Below are 8,542 nucleotides of genomic sequence, written 5' to 3'. Positions count from 1 at the left end.
ATAACTCTTTGAATCAACATAAAAAATTCATGGAAAGTATTTCCACATGATTAACTTGCTTTATTTCAGCATTATACAAGTCTGTTATTCCAATTTGACGTACTTACGTTGGGTCAACTTAATTTATTACGGTTGAGTCAACTTATTCACTATGATTAGGCACAGCTTAATTTAATAGTGTCAACCCAACTCATTTGCAATGTTTTGGACCATCTAATTTATTTAGGATAGCCTAACAAAAGTGCTTAATGCTGAAAGAAAGCCATTTAATCGTAACCGCATTTACAAAACCTTTTACAAGATTTTATTGGCTAGCCAGGAGATGGTTTTGTTACATCCATGGCATGCCTAGTTTTTTTATTATTAATATTTATAATTATTAGCAGGTCCTCATGCTCTACACTTCACCACAATGGTAACCTCCACAAACACTAACATAACACAAACTTTTAAATACCAACATAACAAAACATTAAGCTTTAAAAAGTCTCTCAATTTTCTCATCTTGTTAAAAATGCATCAAATTGCACTTTATTTAAACATTTACTCTCCGAATTCAACCCCTTTGCAAAGCATGATTGGAAGTGAAAGTCTTATTTCTTTGGGTTACTTGATTGAAACATGTTATTTCAATCAAAATGAAAGCATCAAGTTATGTCAAAAGAGTAACGGTTTTAAGTCAGTTTAACATGAATCAATTACATTTGAACCTAAACCTAATATAATGGTGTTAAATCAAGATGAATTGCTTAAATAAAGTGAACAGCATCATACTTTTTTTTTGAGTGTAAGAACTATAATTGACAGCATATACAAACAGAAATCCATTTTTCTTCAAATACATTTTTTATTATGAAATAAATTATTAAACATTACAACAGGATCTTCTCTCACTTAACCATTTAAAAAAATAAGAGTTCTGTGCCTGGAAAGAAGTAGAAATAACAAATAACTGAAAATCAGTTGCTTTATGAAACAAAACATTATACATTGACCTTTTTCTCTTTTTTACCCTTGTTACAAAAGTCAAAAGATCCTATGAATGAACAAACCTGAAGTGTAGTTCAGTAATTGGGTAATAAATGTTGCCAGCTAGGGATGTCACGGTACCAAAATTACAGTAGTCGGTACACCATAAAACTTTTACGGTACTCTGTACCAATTTCAGTACCACAGCTGAATGCTTTTTATATATATATATATATATATATATATATATATATATATATATATATATATATATATATATATATATATATATATATATATATATATATATATATATATATATATATATATATATTTTTTTTTTATTTAACCATTTTTAAAAAAAAATGCATTAAATGTATAAAGTTTATTATTTATGATGATAATCATTATAAGTAAATAATACATAAACATTTAAAGGCTGCCTGCTGTTTAAAAGTAAACATTGTTTATAAAAAAAGATCAAGTGAAAAACAATCATCTAGGCATAATTATTATTATTAGTAGATATGTATTATTATTACTACATAGAGATGGCGCTAAATCTACTGAACAACAGTAGCCTAATATATTCTGTCAATTTCATTTTTTTTAAACCGAACTTTTATTTTGACGGGTTGCCGTGAAGAGCTTTGAGTGTCTGTGTTGACAGTTTTCTCAAATGAAACTGTAAATTCTCATTAAGTGACGGTTTATGCGTTCGGCTGGTCATCCAGCGCCATGAATTCCATAGTTTTCTTCGTAATTACTTTGGTCTTTTCGCTGCTTATACCCAGGAAAGATAGGAGAGGCTGCTGACCTGTGGCTGGCTCTGAGCTCTAGCTAGCTTTAGCCGTTTTACCTTCACTACCTTCTTCAAACTGGGCATGATCCGCGGGGGGATGGAGTTTTAAGAGTCTAATAAGGTTTGTCGTGTTGTGCAGTTTCCTGGTGGTTCCCCCGCGGTTTATTTTAACCTTACAAGTTTTACAAATGGCATAATTAGTGTCTTCTTCGCTCACAGTAAAAAACTTCCATGCCAATGACGCTTGCAATCAGCTGTGGCGTTAACGTCGCGGCCGCGCTCGTGCTCAAAGCCGCATGTAGACGGATCGGCTCAAAATCGGAGACACGTGAGACTGATCAGTAGCAGCTAGCGTGAGTTGCTAGCGCACCTCTTGAGATCATGGTAGTGAGGTTTACACACACAGCTCTTACTGACCTACATCATTACATTTCGACACATGCTTCAGACACCGGCTCTCGCAGGAGCGTTCCCACAGCATCAAGGGACTGACGCAGTGTCGAAGTTCCACTTCCGAGGGAAACTGTCACAAAGCAAGAGATCTACAGGAACTGAAAAAGGCTTTCTCTCTTTTGATTTTGTGGTGAAATGTGAGCTGGAGAAGTTATAGAAGGGAAGTATAGCTGTAGCGCAGCTAGAGTTTGCTCTAATCCTGAACAGCTGCTGTCCTCTAGTCAGGTTGGATTAAGTCAATGGAGCATTAGCAGTTCCTCAGGAACACTCCACCGCCTGTTCTGGTGGAAAGCATTACCAAAGTGTGTCCATTATATGGTGTATTTGGTGATCTCAGTATACACCAATCAGGCATAACATTATGACCTTAGTATGACTATTATAATATTGTGTTGGTCCACCATTTGCTGACCTGTCGACTCCGCTAGACCCCTGGAGGTGTGCTATAGTATCTGGCACCAAGATGTTAGCAGCAGATCCTTTAAGTCCTGTAAGTTGCGAGGAGGGGCCTCCATGGATCGGACTTGTTCCCACAGATGCTCAATTGGATTGAGATCTGGGGAATTTGGAGGCCGAGTCAACGGTCCTCAAAGCATTCCTGAAGCATTTGTGCTTTGTGGCGGCGCATTATCTGCTGAAAGAGCCACACACACACACAGGGAATATCGTCTCCATGAAAGGCTGGACATGGGCTCAACAATGCTGAGGTAGGTGGGACGTGTCAAAGTCACATCCAGTCCTCTAGCCGTCACAATCTGGCCCTCATCAAACTCACTCAAATCCTTACGCTTGCCCATTTTTCCTGCTTCTAACACATCAACTCTGAGGACAAAATGTTCACTTGCTGCCTAATATATCCCACCCACTAACAGGAGATCATCAGTGTTACTCACTTCACCTGTTGGTGTCTTTCTGATATGCTTAATACATTCAAGCAGCTATAAAATGACAGATTCAACATAAAGATGAGGAAAACGACAGCAGACGCATGCGGTGTCTCTCTTGGTGTCAAAAATTCATGAATCATTTAATCAGATCATGCGTAGGCGGGCAGAAGGGGCGGGCGTTGGGAAGCAGGTGAGGTGTGTGTGGACTGTGTTCAGTACATGCTGCGATACAGGGGTCAAACAGCCCTCTGACCCCGGCCTGAGGTCATGGTCACCAAACTGGGGTGCTACCTACAGCTCTGGTAAGTACACCAGGCTTTTCTGTTCTCTGAGGCCGCTGGGGTCATTTAGAAAATGAGGTGTTTGTAAAGTATCACAAAAAGCTAGTTATACACTTCTGGCTGTTTGAGTCTAGCTCAAAGTCACTGTATTGGATCAAGGGTCTGTCTTTGATGAGAAAAGTCAGCATTTAGAAGACGCTCATTGGAAATGCGTGTAAAACAGCAGCTCTATGTGTCCAGCGCTGACACCTCTGCTACTAACAGATAACATTTCAGTCATTCTCCAGCGGGCCTGTATCCATTTCACCCTGAGAAACGGGAAGAGATTGTGTGGCGCTGAACACACTGCTGTTGTTGTTTCTCCGCCGTCTTCCTTGTGTTCTGAATCTACCAAGCTTTACTCGGTTGTGTTGTGATGTGTGTGTTTGAGTATCTAGGGAAGGTCTGCATTGGAACAGCACTTTCCACAAAAAGGGTTGATCTTCACAAACAATGCGATGATTATCTGATTGAAATTCATGTAATTATAGAAAAGGATATTTGAAATTATTGAAATATTTGTTACGACCAAGAATGTGTTAGCTGCGTCTTATCCCTGTTACAACACAATGTCCCCCCTATTAAAACAAATGTACTGTTCCATAAAATTGTGACACACAGGAAGTGAAATAATTTGAAATAGTCTGCAGCATGACAGGAAGTCTAGGACATAATCTAATTCTTTCACTAATATTCAACCCTGATACAGAAGTTATGAAAAGACAACTTATCCAATAGTTTTCTTTAAATATACACACCAATCAGACACTGACCGGTGAAGTGAGTAACACTGATGATCACCTGTTAGTGGGTGGGATATATTAGGCAGCAAGTGAACATTTTGTCCTCAGAGTTGATGTGTTAGAAGCAGGAAAAATGGGCAAGCGTAAGGATTTGAGCGAGTTTGACAAGGGCCAGATTGTGACGGCTAGAAGACTGGATGTGACTTTGACACGTCCCACCTACCTAAGCATTGTTGAGCCCATGTCCAGCCTTTCATGGAGACGATATTCCCTGTGTGTGTGTGGCTCTTTCAGCAGAAAATGCGCCGCCACAAAGCACAAATGCTTCAGGAATGGTTTGAGGCATTGACTCGGCCTCCAAATTCCCCAGATCTCAATCCAATCGAGCATCTGTGGGATGAGCTGAACAAACAAGTCCGATCCATGGAGGCCCCACCTCACAACTTACAGGACTTAAAGGATCTGCTGCTAACATCTTGGTGCCAGATACCACAGCAAACCTTCAGGGGTCTAGTGGAGTCCATGCCTCGTGTTTGGGTTTTCTCTTCTTCGTTGTGCACATGTTAGGCATAAATGTGTATACATAGGGTACAACAGGGTAAAAGGCTCCTTTGATTGTATTTGTTAACAAATTAAATCTAAAGTGTTACCATAGGGGTTATTACTTGTTGGGCCAGACATTTTGTTACCAGGATTGCAAACGCAAAGCCCGTTTAAAATAAATATAAAATACAATCTTTGACCTAATTGTTTAGTGTTTGAGGCGATGTGTTTTGTTCCCTCGTCGTGGAAAGTGTCTATAGTGATGCTGTGCTGTTGTAAGTTCTCTGAATGTCATCTCCTCTAAATCTGCCCTGAATGTGGAGCTACATCTGTAGAGCTCCTCCGACGTCACTGAACAAATGCTTCTGTGGCTTCAGAGCTGGAGTCTGGCTCATCTGTGTCACCATGGGGGTCAGGATGTGGACAGCCACTCATATATTTAAACCCATTGAGAATGATAAAGACTGACCCGCTACTCTCTAAAACTGACCCTGCTGTGGCTTCTGACTGAAAACGGATATAGTTCACCTCTGCAGACGCACTGTTGCCTGCTGTCAGGATGATGTCTGCTGTTTGAGAGGAACACACAGAGGCTGAAGATGTTATCTGTGAACACTAGAGGGCAGTATCTCAGCTGGAGAGCTCAGCCACGCTCAGGACACATGTGCCATTGGTTATGTGTTTATATGCACTTTTCCCACTATAAGTAAGCAAATGATAGATTGACTTCTTTAAGATTGTAAACATTGGGGTTTTGTCGAAATAATGCACTGTGTTCAAGTTTCACAAGATGTACTGAACACCAAAAACCCAAATGCATTAGCCAAAATAATCCAAATAGGCAAAAAGTTGCATGCATGATAAAGGAGAAAAGGAGCAAAAGCGAGATTAACCCATAAGAACCCACAGTCACAAACACTGCTGATTATCTGGAAAGGTCTTTTTAAAGGGTAAGTTCACCCAAAACTGTAAATTCTGTCATTAATTACTGACCCTCATGTCGTTGGACACCCGTCAGACCTCCGTTCATCTTCAGACACAAATGAAGATATTTTAGTGTAAATCTGATGCTCTGAAAGGCCTCCATTGGCTCACTGCACTTTACACTCTCAAGACCCTTAAAAGACACTAAAGACTAAAGTTACAAAGTCCATCTCACTACAGCGGCTCTACAATAACTTTATGAAGTGACGAGAATAGTTTTTGTGCGCAAAAAAACCCTAAATAACGACTTATATAGTGATGACAATTTCAAAACAAAGCATCATGAAGCTTCGAAGCGTTATGAATCAGTGAGTCGAATGATGATTCGGATCGCGTGTCAAACTGCTGAAATTTGGCGATTCAAACCGCTGAATCGACTCACTGATTCATAACGCTTCGAAGCTTCATGAGGCCGTGTTTTGAAATCGTCATCACTATATAAGTCGTTATTTAGGGTTTTTTTGCGCACAAAAACTATTGTCGCCGATTCATAAAGTTATTGTAGAGCCGCTGTAGTGAGATGGACTTTGTAACTTTAGTCTTTAGTGTCTTTTAAGGGTCTTGAGAGTGTAAAGTGCAGTGAGCCAATGGAGGCCTTTCAGAGCATCAGATTTACACTAAAATATCTTCATTTGTGTCTGAAGATGAACGGAGGTCTGACGGGTGTCCAACCACATGAGGGTCAGTCATTAATGACACAATTTACATTTTTGGGTGAAGTAACTCTTTAAAGCAATATCCCTAAATTTCAACTCAGGAAGTCCCTAAGTGACATATAAGGAACACCCGGGTTCAGTCATGTGACAATTTGTGCGTTTTTTGTTGCCATGGCAACATTTCCAAAATGGTGGCCTGTCAGGTTAGCACATGTTGCAGTTTCAGCAATTTTTTAAACGCTTGTTTTTGTTACTAAAGGTATGTTTCAACCCATGCAACAAGTCTAACATTTTAATAACTTATCATAAATTACACTTAACCTGATTTTAATACATTTCTTAAACAAATTGATATAAAACAAGTTAGGAAAATATTGTGGTGACGTATGTGTCACATCGGGCTGTTAACATTACAACAGTTGGTGGAATTTTGATGTGATGTATTTGTCATATTAAGAAAAATATTAATGAGCTGCTCAATTAATTTAGCTGATTCAATTTTTTTTTAGTGTTATATACTTTCTCTATGTGTTATAGAAAATCTGGGACTCTGATAAAATGTTAACAGCACTGTTTAAAAAAATGGAAATATTGATTGGTATTGATCTGCGCATGATCTGCACCAAATGCCAGGAAATAATGCATTCGTGGGAAAATGACAAATATGAGGGCTGACAATATGTCACGCAACTGTTTTCAGACTCTACTAGCATGTCTACATTTCACTGACAACAATGATTCTTAAAATCAGCAATCGGCTGATATCAGCTTGATATGTTTTGTTAATAATTTTGAATAATACGCATAATTTTGATATATGTTGTGGAAAAGAAAAGAAACAGAAAAAACTGTTATTTAGCAAAAAAATTATCAAATGTTTTTTTTTTTAACTGAGAAAGAAATGCCCAATGTAACACATATGTAACATTACAGATCTTTCACAAGGAGGGGTTGTATTTCAAAAACAACTGCAGAAACATGTTACAAGTGGTCCATCAAGCCTGTTTTATATGCCCCATAATTTTCCTATAAGGATAAATTGGTCTGGGTTCTTATGGGTTAAAAACAACATTTGAGTCACAACATTTGTCAAACCCCTGAACCTTTGTTCCGTGGCTAATCCCATCATGCTTCAGACAGGAATGATTCCTCAGGTCATGTGAGGATAGTTACTTTACTAAGCGATCAAATGCACCATCTCCACCAGCTGAGACAATCAGGCATCCATCACATTAGTAAATAGCGGTGGAGATGAATTAGAGCGGAGACGGAGACATGTTCTCTGAGTGACCAATCCCATGGACGAGTCTGGAGCTGCGTCCGAAATCGAATACTTCTTTAGTGTGCGAAAAACAGTACGCCAACAGAGTAGTGTGTCCGAATTCATAGTAGGCGAAAAGTACCAGGATGACGTACTACTTTCGGCAAAATTCTGAAGTGCGTGTACGGTGGACACTTTACTATCCCATGAGGCCATGGGAGATGATTTATGGAGGTGATGGGACACAACTGACGCTGTTCACATGATCATGACAACATGGCGTATGTAGTATGTCCGGATTACATTCATACTACATTCATTCATTCATACTATATAGAACATACTTTTTTAACGGTCGCGAAGTTCGTTCAAATTCAAATGTAGTACCTACTCACATAATACACGATTTCGGACGCAACCTAGGTTTGACGGTTGCCAGGGGAACGGGACCTGCCTGACTGCATTGTGCCAAGTGTAAAGTTTGGTGGAGGGGGGATTATGGTGCGGGGTTGTTTTTCAGGGGTTGGTTCCAGTGAAAGGAACTCTTAATGCTTCACCAAGACATTTTGGACAATTTCATGCTCCCAACTTTGTGGGAACAGTTTGGGGACGGCCCCTTCCTGTCCCAGCATGACTGACCAGTGCACAAAGCGTATCCATAAAGACATGGATGAGCGAGTTTGGTGTGGAGAAACTTGAGTCCTGACCTCAACCCGATAGAACCTCTTTGGGATGAATTAGAGCAGAGACTGGTCAAAGATTCCCATAAACACAGTCCTAAACCTTGTGGAAAGCCTTACCAGAAGAGCTGAAGCTGTTAGAGCTGCAAAGGGTAAACACACTGGCTTTTGTTGGTGTAGAAATTACACAGTTCACCTATGGCAGTTAATGCTGAATTATTAATTAGTCAATATTTTGATTGCG

The sequence above is a fragment of the Gobio gobio genome (genome assembly GCF_949357685.1).
Source record: "Gobio gobio genome assembly, chromosome: 12".
NCBI lineage: Eukaryota > Metazoa > Chordata > Actinopteri > Cypriniformes > Gobionidae > Gobio > Gobio gobio.
This window is presented reverse-complemented; position numbering follows the sequence as displayed.